At 32.6% G+C, this 15,912-nt stretch overlaps 1 long non-coding RNA gene across 4 annotated transcripts; it reads left to right on the plus strand.

Annotated features, from left to right (window-relative positions):
- The first annotated feature begins 7,099 nt into the window (after positions 1-7,099).
- LOC134695067 (uncharacterized) lies at positions 7,100-15,556 on the plus strand. Of its 4 annotated transcripts, none has more exons than XR_010102681.1 (5): positions 7,100-7,139; positions 11,940-12,036; positions 12,839-13,011; positions 14,028-14,196; positions 15,488-15,556. It is a non-coding gene; the product is annotated as an uncharacterized LOC134695067 (long non-coding RNA). The 4 variants fall into 4 exon arrangements; XR_010102683.1 differs by having other exon boundaries at positions 11,940-12,029; XR_010102682.1 differs by having other exon boundaries at positions 7,109-7,814.
- The last annotated feature ends 356 nt before the right edge of the window (positions 15,557-15,912 follow it).

Here is a 15,912-nt window from a genome sequence, read left to right on the forward strand (position 1 = left end):
CCAGACACAGAGATTTATTTGGTTGCGTATTCTATATGTGAAAAAGTTTAGACTCTTAATTCAAACTTAGAGCCCGTAATGCAAGTATCGCAATTTTACAATAAATTTTATACATAATTTCACATACTCCATGAGGAAAAAATACAAATTTAAAAAAAATCTTTTTCGAATTGTTCTCTATGTGTTATAGTAGTCGCAGTCTATTCGTACAAAAAATTCACCAGCAATTAAAAATTCAAATATTTCTTTCGCCTGTATCCAATCGGAAAAATAATTCATGTTAGCATTTGATTTAGATGCAAGAGACGACAATGCTCAGCTCCTTACAGTTAAACCAGTCTACTGAAAATTTCAAAGCGTATGCAGAACTTGACAGATACTCATTTCCACTGTCCTATGTAAAGTTGCGAATGAAACATTTCTAGAGTAGACTTCTCAATGGAAAAGCAAGTAAAATTTGTGTTCAATTATACACACTTGTGTTTATATATTATGCTTTAAGTCCTTTTTCCCATGGGAACTTTTAAATTTCCCATGGGAAATGTACTTTTAAGCTGTGGTGACAATAGTGACAACGGTGACAAAAAGTCATGTTGGGACAAATGGGGAAATTTTTTTTTTTTTATTATCTATCACTTGTGCAGATTTGCCAATTCTGGGATGGCAAATTTGTCCCGCACAGTGTTTAATATTCTCTTGATTCGCAACGCCTGACTGAATGAGATACCACGGGAGCAGTGTTTGGGATGGCAACTTTTAGGAGAAAGGAATTGATGTTTGTCCGTTTTTTTGGTATGAAGGTCCGTTATAATGGTTCCGTTCTTGATGTAACTGGTAGTATCGAGGAAGTTTATTTTCTCTATAGATGGTTCATATGTAAATTTTATTGAATGGTGGAAAGAGTTAGTGTTCTAGAAATTCATTAAGATGACTTGTTCTTATATATATATATATCGTGGCACCAAGTCGCCTTTCACTATACGATTTATGTTTAAATGAGTAGACAAAACCCGTGTCTTGCCTTATACATTAAAAGCCTTGTATCCTTTAAGGTAACACGATACCGAATGACGTTACGCCATGAGTTATCGTTCCTGACGTTATCGAATAACGTTCACACATACTAGTACACACCCGTGATCTCACGGGTCCGTGACTGAATTAAAGTATATAACTATGCGCAAGCCTTACTTTAGTATTAGTATTGACGTCATCTGATAAAGTCATGTCGATTATAAGATACACGGCAGTTTTCTCTGCTTTCAAATCTTTCTGTTTGAACCCGTCGAACTGGAACTTATCAATTATTGGTAATATTTATTATTTGGAAAACAATAGGTCCTGGAATGGAGTCAACAGCATTGTCCTATATTAGTTATAAATAAAGTTAAATTCTTTGTTTCACAGTTTTACGTCATGCCCACTGTAGTTAACAAATAGAAAACTGTACCTATACGCCTTATTTTAAGTCCAGATTTTTAGTATTCGTATTGTTATCTTAGAAAGTCTTACTGATTAAAATACTACAATAGGTAACAATTTGACAATTTAGTAGTGTCAACCTTGTGATTATGACCCGTATATATAGCATATTAATCCTGAATACACCGTTTGGTGGTGCGCCTGTCAGATGCGGAACGTACAGATAAGGTAATAAGTAACAGGTGATACTATTGGTATCGGTATCAGACTCGACCCGGAACTTCTTAATTATTGGCAATTTTAGTTACGTGGAAAACAAAAGGGCCTGGAATGGTGTAATTTTTAATCTACACCTTTGTACTATATTAGTTATATATAAAGTTGAATTATGTGATTCGTCGTTTTAACGTGATGACGGCTGACAAATTGGACCTCGTAATTTTAGTATTATAGATAAGCCAATGCAGCGGGTTTTGTGTAGCATTTTTAACGGTAACTTTCCCTAGATGCAGAGTGCCGAGAGTTTTGATGCAATACGTAGCGGTTATTTGACATAGATTGTTTTATCGTTTTCCGGCAATCATTCTGCTCATTGTTAATCTTTAAAAAGTATTACTTTACTTTTTAAATATTCTGTTTCTTTGATATTTAAGCATCTGTACGCTTTATCTATATATGTTCTTATGCATAACAGGCACAGTTTTATCACTTTATTTTTTATTCTTGGTATAGATATAGGAAGATGTGGTGTGAGTGCCAATGAGACAACTCTCCATCCAAAAAACAATTTATAAAAGTAAACCTTGGTTTATTTTTGTAATAAGTTCTTATTCATGATTCACGCCGTATCCCCATGAAATTTTGTTTTGAAAGTAGAAATCTAATTCATAGAAGCTAAGGATTATGTGTGAAAAAAACTGGGGAATTTTACGACTATTAATTCGTTTTAAAATGGTCATCAAAACACCGCTCGGACAAAATTGAAATTTATTTGGATGAGAATACGGATATAATTAGGGGGAAAAGCACAATACAAGCAGACGTTGAAAATCATACAGAAAATAGTTTGTTTGTATGGAATGTAAAAAAGTGGTTATTTAGCCGAATAACTTTTCCTGTGTTCCATGTGTAAACAGTCTGAAATTCATTGGTCTGTAGATCTTGAAATCATTTAGATTTTATATTCGTGTTAATTTACGCTTGCATGGGTATTCAGTGTTTTTTTAGTTTTGAGATGGAAATAATGTACATGTACAAGTTGGGAGACAAAACGACTGAAAGAAAATTGACAAAGTTACCTTTTAGGGCTCTGAGGGCCATATTGCTCGCATAATAGGCGTCGGAAAAGGCCCGGAAAGTTTCTTTCTTAAAATTAGTTTTTAGAACAAGTATACAAGTATATATATACATGTATAGCGTCAGTTTAAATTTTCCCGACCATCATCGCGGATGCCCTACCTCTATTGCAAAACCTACCTATTGTATTTATTGTTAACTTGTTCTCGTCCTGAACATGCATGAACTATTTTCCACTGGACTTTAACCAACCAATAATCAAAGCAATCAATCCTACAATTTACCCCCGTCACTTGGAAATTTAGTTGTTAAAATTTAAATCATTGCCTCTATTTTTTTCAAAAAATTCGACAAAGTTTAAACGCAGACCGCGAGGAAGACCAAAATTGAACAGTTACGCAAAACTAAATATCTACGTTACCGCTTGCTCATTTTGGAAGTGGGGTAACATGAGACTTTATTTGTAAAAGTACAAATAAAAAAAGAAATTGTGTACATTTCTCGTTTTGTTTCTCGTTTTGTTTATATAGATTAGACCGTTGGTTTTCCCGTTTGAATGGTTTTACACTAGTAATTTTGGGGCCCTTTATAGCTTGTTGTTCGGTGTGAGCCAAGGCTCCGTGTTGAAGGCCGTACTTTAACCTATAATGGTTTATTTTTAAATTGTTATTTGGATGGAGAGTTGTCTCATTGGAACTCACACCACATCTTCCTATATCTATGTACATGTTATTTGTACAAAAGTTGGCTGATAGAATGAAAAATGGAGATATGTGATATGCAATTTATAAAATAGCAACAGCTTGGCATTAATTAACTGACATCAACACCTTGAAGACATCAAGAAAATCGTGACTAATGCTAATTGGAATAGTATCTTTACACTTCATATTTGTAGTTTTAGTAAACGTTGGAAAATTTTGAGTATGTGTAGTATAATTGTCACAGTAACATTTCAGTCTCTTGGTAAATATAAGTTTAAGTCTTAGAACTTGTGCTCTTCTCTAGAAAATTCAAACCATTATGAAATATAAGGAGATGCGGTAAAATTTCCAATTAGTCAAGTTTCCACCAAAGACGAAATGACGAAAATGCTATCCTTCTTACATTGCTACTTCATTTCAGATCTCCAAATTACCATTCCATTATTATATGAACTGCATATTCAAAAATATGCATTGTCACCAAATTACTTAAAGAGCACGTATCATCATATTGTTTTACGTTTGTCCGTTCGACCGTTAATCCCGCACTTAGTATATATAGAGTTAATTAGGCTAATTATTTGGAACTACAGTAGTTTTGCTTCAGCTTTAAAACTATGTACCTGGTGCATGTTACTACTCGTATCATAGGTGCGCATATCGTCTGGAGTTTCTTTTTTGTTTCATGACAGGCTGCTGAATTAGGCATTTTGATAAAAATACAAAGGCACACAGAGTACAGACTCCGGCTTACATCTGATACAGGTTGAATTTCAAGCTGGAACTTTTAAATTTCGAAGTTGTTTTACTTATATAAAGAATGCATATATGATCTCAAGATTTGTTATGTAAATAATTTTTCACAAATGACAGAATGTTGAAAGAGCTAGAGCCATTTTCCCGTGAATTCTTTTCATTAAATACGATAGGTAAATCATGTTTTAAATAGCCAGATAGATGCTAATTATAGTACATGAACATACGTCACATTATTTATTTTTATACCTTGAACAGGTATTCCTACAAAAAACAAGGCCAAGACTATTGATTTTTTTTATATTGGTTTTGTTTAACTGTTAACACCCTTTATGCGCATAAGGTACCATACCACGTTATTTGTCAACAAGCCAAATAATATCGAACAAATTCAAATGGGATGCTGTTTTTCTCATTTTGAATATATGTATATCTGTATTTGTCCTGGTCTTTTAAGGTTTTATCGTCTCTAAGATAAGATAAGATAATATATATTTTAACCGGAGAACATCTTACATCAGTTGGTCATAGAACACCTTGTGTTACTAACACATGTTATATGGCTTTTTCTGGCATTTTAACAAATCGTCCCTTCGTTGTGATACAGATGCAATAGCTTCTTGATGCTTTTACTACTCACGATTTGTAGTGTAATTGATTTGTTTTGTGGTGTTGTTTTATTTTCTGATGACTTAGGTACCGGTGCAAGGACGGTGTTAAAAATGTCAGTACTAGTATCTACACAGTTAGTGAATTTGCGACAAAATTGCTGTTGACTGCATTTGTTACATATAATGCCATGTTCAAAAGAGGTTTCGAAAAATTGTTTGTGTTGTTTTGAAACTTGTATACAATGGCCTCATTTTAAGTTATGTGTATATTACACACGCAGCATTTGGGCTTCATTGCTATATAATAAATTCTCGTGTTATTGGTTATGTACAGGCACCTACATCAGTTTGACGGCAGTTCCTTGCATATATATGTAATAAATGTAAACACATGAATAGAAAGTAAGTCAAGAGTATGGACAGTCATAGGAATGCACACAATAAGCGATACATTATTTTTTCTTTAATAAAATGATATACTAGTATACGATATAGTCAAAATGAACCAGAATGACTCTATGAATTAAGCCAACATCCGAAAAAATATGATAGAAACATTAAAATTTAATTTAACAACACAAAAAATGCAAAAAGTCTAAGCGAGATTCGAACCTTATCTTCAAACAATCTTTGATTAGTAGTTCTATGCTCTACTGATGGAGCCACGGCGACGCTTGACTGTAATGTCTTATTAAGGAGCTATATCAGTATACAATTTAGCGATGTTACAATTTTTTCATTAAAAAGTTGTTTTTTTTATGTAATAAGGACAGTCACACCAAACCAATTTCATTTTTGAGGGAAACAGTAGTAAAAATTACAACAGTCACAAAAAACATAACTTTTTTTTGGTTTGAAATGTCCTTCTGGGGGGATTTCCTGTTTTTCCCACATTAAAACACCCTAAATTCCGCATATTGGACTTTCATCCTTTTTGAGGGTTAAATTAACTATTTATCACACAAATCATAATATATGTAAATCGAGATATTGATCAAAAAGCATTTTTATTTTTTGTTTTTATAGTAAATTCTATTCTGTCGGCACTTTTTGAAATTGACCCTTCTGTGAAAAAAAATCACGGCAAATTGGCCCTACCTCTTTGTGAAATTTTGCATACAGTTTGCTAACCCGAATAATTCAGTCCCTCCCCGTAATCGATCTCTCCTACTTACTTAATGTAGTAAGCGGAATATAACGACTGAATTATTCGGGTTAACAGTTTGCAAGGTTTGTCCGACTTGCTGAGAAAACAAGTAACACATTTAAACAACGAGAGTACCCTATATATACTACATGTATTGTATGTACCAAGTCAAGAATATGACAGCTGTTTATCATTCTTTTGATGTTTTTCAGCTTTTGGTTTCGTCATTTGATAAGGGATTTTTTCCGTTTTGATTTTTTCTTGGAGTTTTGTTATTTTATTTTTTGGAATGTGTATTTTATCATGATCATTATTTTTTCGCATTCGTCAATGCACATCCCCTCTCCCCACCACCACCACCACTACCACCAACAAACAACCCAATATCTACAACAATTCGTACTTATAAACTTATATTCATGAAATTTCGGTTAGAAGCATATGATATCAAATGTTTTAAAATGGTAATTCAGCAGAACATAATATTTAGTAATTCCAAGCCAAATAAATATGATACCGTCAAAAAAGTATGAAGCAAATATCTGTTGTAATAAACTCATAGTTTTTGAATTACTAAATTAAACTAAAGTTTCGGTTATTAATCACCCGATCCTGCAATGTTAGCCAGTAATAGTGGAGATCTATTAGTAAAATTAGTCCACTAGTAACACTAACAACAGTATACTTTTATACTGCACAGTATAAGATGTTAGCAGTTGTAGAACGTAACAACGTACAATATATAAATACTCAGCACAAACACGGATCTTTCCGGGGATATTGTTTTAAACAACGTACTTGTTGTATTACCCGGAACAACGACGGAAATAACTTCTGCGGTAAAAGCGACTGCTTCATATATATGTCGGTTTTTGAAACAACACAAATATTAATAATGAAGTAGTATTACAAGAAACATCTTTAATAGTTAAAAACTGCTCCTTAATTACCTTTTTTTTTTATAAACGAATGGTTGCTATTCTTCAAAGAATGATTTTGCTTAGAATCATAAAAAGTTTATTTATTTTATAACACCGGCTTTATATTTGTTGGTTTTAGTTTAATAGATATATATCTCATCCTGAAGCTAGGAAATAGCTCTTTGGTCAATAAACATCCGACCAACAACTGCATGATTGAACTATTTTTTCCTTCATTTTTTTTTAGGTCAGTTTTATTGGAAAATGTTGCTCTGACGGAACAGTAATTAAGATACCTCAGTCCTGCATGTTGTACATGTTGTAAATGTATCAAAATAAGCATGAATGACTTTTACATAACATTTGGATACCTGCATGATGGATCATGGATATCAAGGACTATCAAATAACCATTATGACCCCCCATTATCAGTATGACATATTTTAAAAAGATCGACACAATGTGTACTGTTGAGCATAGACTAGTTTTCATAAGCAGTTATTGACAATAATCTGTACGTTGCATGTGCATCATATGTATAGTATTTTGGGAGTATTTTCATGTGCTATTATATGGGGACTTATATGTTGTACTATTTTGAGCGCTCATAAAGAATATTATAAAACAACAATTTCTGTAATCTTTTTTTCTTTACTAAAGATAAAGTTTTCGTTTACATGAAGTAAGACGCATTTTATTGAAAAGGCAGTTACAAATATATATCAAATATAAACCGGGATTTATAAATGTTTTAACCTATTTATCACTAGATTTATTTTTTTAATATTCTATATTATTTGTATTGGTATCTAGGCTATACCTTTCTACTTTTGGTATTTTGCATACCCGGAGTCACGTGTTATTTGTAAGTTTCCAGCCGCCATTTTTGGAATTTTGAAGCGATCAGAGGAAACAATTATCAATTATGTGATTTATTTGCCACAAAAGCATGTATTTGTAAAAATATATAGACAAGCACATAACAGGGGTCGATACTGACATGGTTTAACATTACTGTTTCATGTTAAACGTTCTAACTTTTCAAACACTCTCCACAACCTAGCTGCGGAACCGTAACTCTTTTGGTCCTTTTTACTTTTTTTTTTATTTTGCGGACCTCCGCAAATAGTAAAAAAATAACATAAGGACCTAAGAGCTACGGTTCCGCAGCTATCCACAACCGTGAGCGGATCCTGTAATGCTGTATTGCCGGTATTAGAGGTCGGTCATTTAAAGTATTATATACCGAGAAATTACATGTCAACAAGACTGCACAAATTTACAAAAAGATCTTAACGCGGCAGCGAAATGGGAGGCTGATTGGCTCATGGCCTTCCATCCTGGAAAATGCACTATCTTAACCATCACACAGAAAAAACAACCATTTAAACACGATTACATCCTTCATAACCATACTTTAGAACTAGTAACATCTGCAAAATATCTTGGCGTAACCCTACAGTCTAACTTAAAATGGAACATTCACTACAACAACATCGTATCAAATGCAAATAAATCTCTTGGCTTTCTTAGGCGAAACTTAAAAATTTCTAACTCCAGTATCAAATCCCGTACTTACCAATCAATAGTGAGACCAAAACTTGAATATGCCTGTAGTCTATGGGATCCACACACAGCAGATTATAAAAATAAGCTAGAAATGGTACAGAGGCGTGCGGCCCGATATGTATGTAACAATTACCACAACACCAGTAGTGTTACATCCATGTTAAACGAACTACAATGGCCCTCACTCAGTGAGCGCCGCCTCAAAACCAGACTTATCATGTTCTACAAGGTCATCCATGGACTCATTGCAATCCCATCACTAGTCCTCATACCATCAGATACTAGAACAAGAAAATTACATACTCAAACGTTTAGGCAAATATCCACCTCTAAAGACAGCTACAAATGGTCATTCTTTCCGCAAACAATCATTCAATGGAACTTGTTGCCACAAGTTGTGGTAGCAAGTCAAACCATTGAAATTTACAGAGATCAGTTGACACCAACTGTTCTCCACAACATAATTTAATTCTATAAATAACAATGTACATATTTTTTAATCACTTGTTGTTTTCTTTCATGTAAATATCACCAAGTATTCTAATAAGTTAAAGATAAATTTTTGTTCATATTTTTTAATCATATACTCCGCGCATGCAACAGTTCGTAATCTTCAATAATAATGAAGCTGTAACTGTATATCAGAAGAAGAAGAAGAAGAAGAAGAAGACGTATCAACCGTATCATATACGTTGACGTATCCGCATCTGCAGATTTACCAAAAAATAGTATATCATGATCCCGAGCTTTGATTTTATGTACTTTCAATAATTCAAATGGGCGACTGATTAATTTCTGATGCAGAAATTTACAAAACAATAAGGAAATATCGAGTTTTTGTATTTGAATATGTCACCCTACTTTTAAAGATATTCCGGATAGTTGGAACAGTTTACAGATAAGAGTGAATACGGTAAAATCGATTGTTTGTGCCGGTATGAACTTGTGCTCACGTAGAACCAAATTGTTAATTGACAAATAAAGTGATCAGTACGTTCTATTACCTTTTATGATAAAATATCGAATGAACAATATTCAAAGTTCCTTACATTTACATAAGTAGTACATTTGATTTTTTTGTGTTTATTCATTTACGATCTTGAAATATTTTTTAACTAGATTAATAAAGGATATTCGTGTACCAGCCCTACATAATTGGCTCCTTTTTAAGGGCATGTAAAAGTAGTTTTAGAACCTCTTATTTTTGTTTTACAAAACACCACCATTACAAATATTAAAAGTGTATGTTTGATCGTTTCGAAAAGATTCCAATTAGTTTTTTTTAAATGAAGTATGGCCTTATTAATAAGCTCGGGATCACATAATATTTTTTGATATATCTGCAGATGCGGATACGTCAACGTATACGATACGGATGCTACGTTTGTAAATGACCGACCTCTATTGATCGGTATTGGCTTTAATGAGCATGTATCGCATAGACACTTGTTTCTATCCATAGGAAGGTCGACTATCCATAAATAGAAGAAGGTGGATAACAGTTTTATTTAGGTCACTACAGTCTCCACTTCGGACGCTTTTTCTACCCTATAAATTAATACCAAAAAAATCTATTTATATGCATGTGTAGCAGGATTGCTTCCCCTCCTAAGTACAGGTAGAACATTTAAAGCCAGTCTCAATCAACTGAGCTAGGAAATCGATTCTTTGGCTCAGTGGGTTAACGCACGACTGTTACGCAGGCGACCTGGGTTCGAATGACATGCCTGTGATGACGATATAAATTTGTAGAGTAGATGCACTGGTTACATTTGGCGCCCAACTAAAAAATCCACAATGGTTATCTAGAGTATTGCCAGGATTTGTGCTGTTTAGAGTCATATATAAAGATATGAAGACTCTTGTGGCAGTGGAATAGTGTGGCGGGGTTGCTTCCCCTCCTTTATTAAATTATAGCACAGGTAGAACCTATAAAGCCAGTCTTAATCAGCGAACTAGGGAATTGATTCTTTGGCTCAGTGGGTTAAAGCACTGACTGTCACTCAGGCGACCAGAGTTCAAAACCCGGTGGTGACGATATAAATTTGTAGAGGAGATACATATGGATAGTTGACTTTCATATGTTTAGAAACAAGTGCCTGTGCTAGCTAGCTGTATCGTCTGTACAATGTCAATGGCCAATGCTAATGTCAAAGTTAAAACATGCATAAAAAACATTCAATAATAGATATTGTGAATCAGGAACATATATTAGATATACTGTTCCCAGCGTGAATCTGACAGCACAATCAGTTGAATGTAAAATATACAGAAACCCTCATAAAACATGTAAAATGAAAATAATTAGGTCATATTTCTGGACCCCTTGTTTTTTTAATCTATCTATATTTAGAATGATGTAATTCCAATATGCTTGCCGAACTGGAACTACAAGATCTCAGGACAAGAAAAACAATCAAGCCAGAAGTTGAGTTAATATTTATGTACAAAGTGGTTGAGGGGCTGGTTCCAGACGTATTCCTCAAATAAGCACGTCTGAAGAGAACCACAAGGCACAACTGCCAAGAAATTCGAACAATACACAGATTTCACACAACAAATATTGTGGAAAATCAAGTAAAGAATCGCTCTAGTCTAAGTGTTTTTACATTCCACAAAGCAAAGCACCACAATATTCAGACTCATTCTTTGTATCCATAAAGATGCTGATTGTGTGAAATCATCTAGACAACACTGTAGTGACTGTGTCACCACATCAAGAAATGAAGCGTAGAGAGCTTCAAATCTGCTGTCATGCCTCATCAATAAATTGGCAGTGCTCTTTATAAAATATATATTAAGTTTTTGTATTAAAGCTAGCTATATATATTGGTTTTAAATTGACAACATTCATGTATTCATTCAGACACAGAGATCTTTTTGCTTCAAATATTTATTTAACATCATTTTTAAAATGGGTGCTAGAATTTAACCAGGTTCTTTGATCTTAGATTTTTAAGATACCATATTCAGCTAAATATGTAATAACACATAACCCACTCAGAGATCATTATTTGCTTTCCAAATTGAATAACTGTACCCAACCAAATTTGGACCAAACCTGTGACCCTTGCAGAATAAGTCTCTGCTCTACTAACTCAGCTCAATGAGTAATCCACAAGCACATGTTGAAATATCAACAAGGTCAGTGAAAGTGAGACTTATAAAAGTGGAAGCACAGCTACTCTCCCACGTTTCAAGAGACAATGATATGCATGTACCAGCAGTATCAATTAACATCACTTATCCCTGGCTGTAGGTTTTGCTAACTGTTAACCATCCTTTGTTGTTTTTGTGTGTTGCTTACGCATGTTAAGTGTTTTGTGTGGTGTTATAAAAACAATTTGAAGAGATGGACAAAAAAAATTAAAATTGCGATATATAATATGTACTTTTAATAATAGAATATATATACATGTATATGTGTACAATGTAGGTAATATGATAATTCCATATTATGTGAAAAGATTTTTGATTGCTATTAATGGTTTGTTTATATCTTCTTTATTGAAGCTCAATTCATGGACTGCACAGTTTTTGGCAATTTTCAACAATGGAAGAAAACTTGAAACAGAAACCAAGATACAGATATCAGCAGTTAATGTATAATGTAAAACTTTTATTTTAACATATTCAACATCCCCTGACTTTGTACTTGTATTAATGTTTGTGTCATAGAGCAGAAAACAAAGTCCCTCTAAACTATTCTAAGTTTGATAATGATTCACTAATTACAAATGAATTAGTCTAGTAAATAATTTACAATGAATGCATAGAATGTAATTTCATTCTTTAATTCACATTATATATATATTGTTGTTGGCTCCGATTCTGGCAAATAAGTGATTTCTGGATTAAAGTTTTTCACCAGAAAAGATCGTCAATTTCGCACATCTTTATGATGTCATTAACCAGAGATGGCTCGCCTGTATCCTTGCTCTATTAAAAGGCTCTATCACTTTCATTATCGTTATTCGTAGGGTAGTATAGAATATATGGAAATAAATAATGTTCTGTAAGTCTGTAATATTGATTCCTGTATGACTGAGGGAGGGTGACTATCTTTTTGGATTAAAATTTCCAAATTATTTTGTGCAGTATAAAATCAAACTTTTTCTCCTGTTTGTTCAACATGTATGCATGTGTTTGGAATAATGAGGCATACATTTTTGTCATGTGGTGATGGAAGTCACATGACAGATTCGTCTGAAAACCACATCTCAGAACTGGCCTATGTTCACATAGTTAATATACCTTTCATTGTGATGTTTATTGTTGTAATTACCAATTATGTCTATCGATTGTAACTGATTATATGCCCTTTATTGGCCCTGTAATTTGGGAAATAAAAATATTCTATTCTATTCTACTCACATACATTTTTTGTACAGGAATAAATCCTTATATTTCAGGTACAGATGCCCTTAAACATGTCAAAGTTTTTGATGAAGTAAAGAGCAAGATACTATCCCATTTAGCAGCGATACTGCATGACTTTAATTCCAAGACAATATGACAAAGAATACCGATTGGCATGATTGGACACCAATAGTTCACACATGAGAACTGAGAAGATGTTTTGAGGGTAAACCACATTGCACTGAAATTATTCAAAATAATTTAAAGATATTAAGCAAATATATAAAGAAATTGTCTGTCTTCCAATTACACATCAGTCAACAACTATAGGTCTCTGTAAGCCTTCAACAAAGAGCAAAACTAACACCACATAGTCAGCTGTAAAAAACAAAACAAAATAAAAAATGTAAAACAATTAAAACGAGAAAACTAATGGCCTTATTTATGTAAAAAATAATATGTAACTCAGCAACAAACAACAACTACTGAATTACAGGTTCTTGACATGGGACAGGCACATACAGAATTTGCAGGGTTAAACTTGTTTGAAGGTGCCATTCCCCTTCCCCTAACCGGGAAAAGTGGTGAACATTATAATAAGTCATTATAACAACAAACTATAAAAATCAATTGAAAAAGGCTTAACTCATCTCATAGGATATGAATAGGAATACATCTAAAAAGAACAAAAAAACGTAGAAAACTAACAGCCTAAAGTTATTAATGAAAGAAAAACAAATATTTAACACAGCAACAAGAGACAATAACTGAATTACAGGCACATGCACTAAGGATAGATCTGTTACTGACAGCTTGTTCATGTAGTTTAAAGCCAATAATAATTAATAAAATTCATGCATCTAAGACTAAATAATTAATCAATACACATGCAATGTTCAGCCAATGGATTAAGTGATAAGGCGTCATAAACAGTCAGAGAAAAACATGACCATGTGCAATGCCAAGATACAGGTAATTACAGATTGTAGATCCATGAATGTGCATATGTAAACAACTACAATTATAGTTTGTTTTTAATTTGCAGATAACAAATCAATAATAATACCAATAAAAACAGTATTCAAAGATCTAATAACTAATTGTTGTGTTGATTCAATAACCTTTTCGAATAAATTAATTTAAAAGATCGATAAGTCTACCTAGATCTTTTCTATACTTCTGGGCTCAAAAAGCAACAAATGATCAATATATACATTTGTTCTTTTTTTTCATATGAGGCAGACTTCATACATGTACAGGAGCTTCTTGGGAGGTTTGGAAAGAAACATTATCCTAGACTTCACAATTTGCTATAAAGATGATTTCCTCTTATTGAATAATTCAAAGTATGGTAACTTTGTTGAATGCATGTATCCTATTGAACTTGAAATAAAGGATACAACAGATACAGGTAAGTCTGCCTCATATCTTAACTGACATCTAGAAAAAGACAGTCATGGTCGGTAAAGAACAAAACTTTTAAGACTAATTTTCCCTTTAAACATTTTGTTTTTAAGAACTACACTCAGCTGCCAGGTTGATCATGCAGTTTTGTTGTGTATGTGTACATAAAATATTGTCCCCCACGAAATATTGTCTGTCAGACAAAATTTCATAAAAGATATTGTCCACTGACAGTATTTCATAATGAAATAGTGTCCTTGTCCATGAAATTTTGTCACCTCCTTCTGGACAATATTTCACTATGAAATTCTGTTCCTGACAATACTTCTTTACAAAATACTGGCTTTAAAAATATTTTTTAATCAAATTATTACACAATTAAAATTTGAAATAGTACATATAAGCATGCAGCATGCACATTTTTAGATTTATAATTGAAATGGTTTTGTATAGCAAGGAATTTCTATTATTACTAATATTGAGTTTTAAATTTGCATAGATACATTACAAATGGTTATTATACAATAAAGAATTGTCTAACGTATATGTTTCATTGTATTACATTATAATATACAAATATAATAAATGCACTGACAATCACTTATTTTGTAAATATATACACAGGCACATGTCGCAGAAAAAAAATCCTATATAACATGAATATATGTTAATAGCCTCCCCTTCATGAGACAAATTTCAATGACAATCTGTCTATGAAATATTGTCTCAATAATCACAAAATATAACCTCCCTTTAACAGGACAAAATTTCATAGTATTCATCTGTGAAATATTGTCCCAATTCACACAAATATAACCTCCCTTTAACAAGTCACAATTCCATAGTATTCATCTATGGAATATTGTCTGTATAGAGACAAAATTTCACTATGTAAATCTGTCCTTCTCTGGACATTTTTCCATAGACGAGGACAATATTAAAAAATAACTATGAGTTCCCATTTTATGTAATGGCTTGATGGACAGACGTATATAAAAAAAGCTGTTATTAAAATAACTTGCCAATATTTTATTGCTCAACTTACCAATCACAATGTTCACAATAATAATTAAAAAAGAAATAAACATCACAAAAAAAATTATTGATATGTAAAGTCCTATGCATACCATAGCTATAGTTATTTTTTTTAAATGTGAACTGTAGAAAGTCATTATTTGCATTGATATGCTAGGAATTCAACATTGTCATTGTGTGCGTTCCATTTTTCACAGTTATGCTGTGGAACATGATTTTCCCCAATCTGTCAAAATTATATTAGAAATGTCTACTTTTTTCAGATGAATCATTGCTGGGTCCTTGAAAAACATACTGTAACTTCTTCTGATACTGGAAATTGAAAACAACTGGTTAGTATAATAACATTTATAACAGCATTGTGGTAAAGAGGATTCATTTGGTAAATGTAATTTCCATTTCATATTGATATTGTTGATGCTAGTGAATAAGATGATAGTATGATGTTTTTTCTGTATTACAAAGGAAAATAATAGATTTGTAAATTACCCAAGTTCATTTTGTTTATTTATATCTTTCTCTTTCCTTTACAAATGTTTTTTTTAACTTAATTAAAGACTTTAAAGTTTTAATTTTAAGCATTATACCCAAAATATACACAGAAAAAAGTCCAACAAAATATAACTTAAGGAAGACTATAAAAATATAAAGATTTTATAATTCCTATGGAGATTTGCATTACAATGGG

This window comes from Mytilus trossulus, chromosome 13 (assembly GCF_036588685.1).
Source record: "Mytilus trossulus isolate FHL-02 chromosome 13, PNRI_Mtr1.1.1.hap1, whole genome shotgun sequence".
Lineage (NCBI taxonomy): Eukaryota > Metazoa > Mollusca > Bivalvia > Mytilida > Mytilidae > Mytilus > Mytilus trossulus.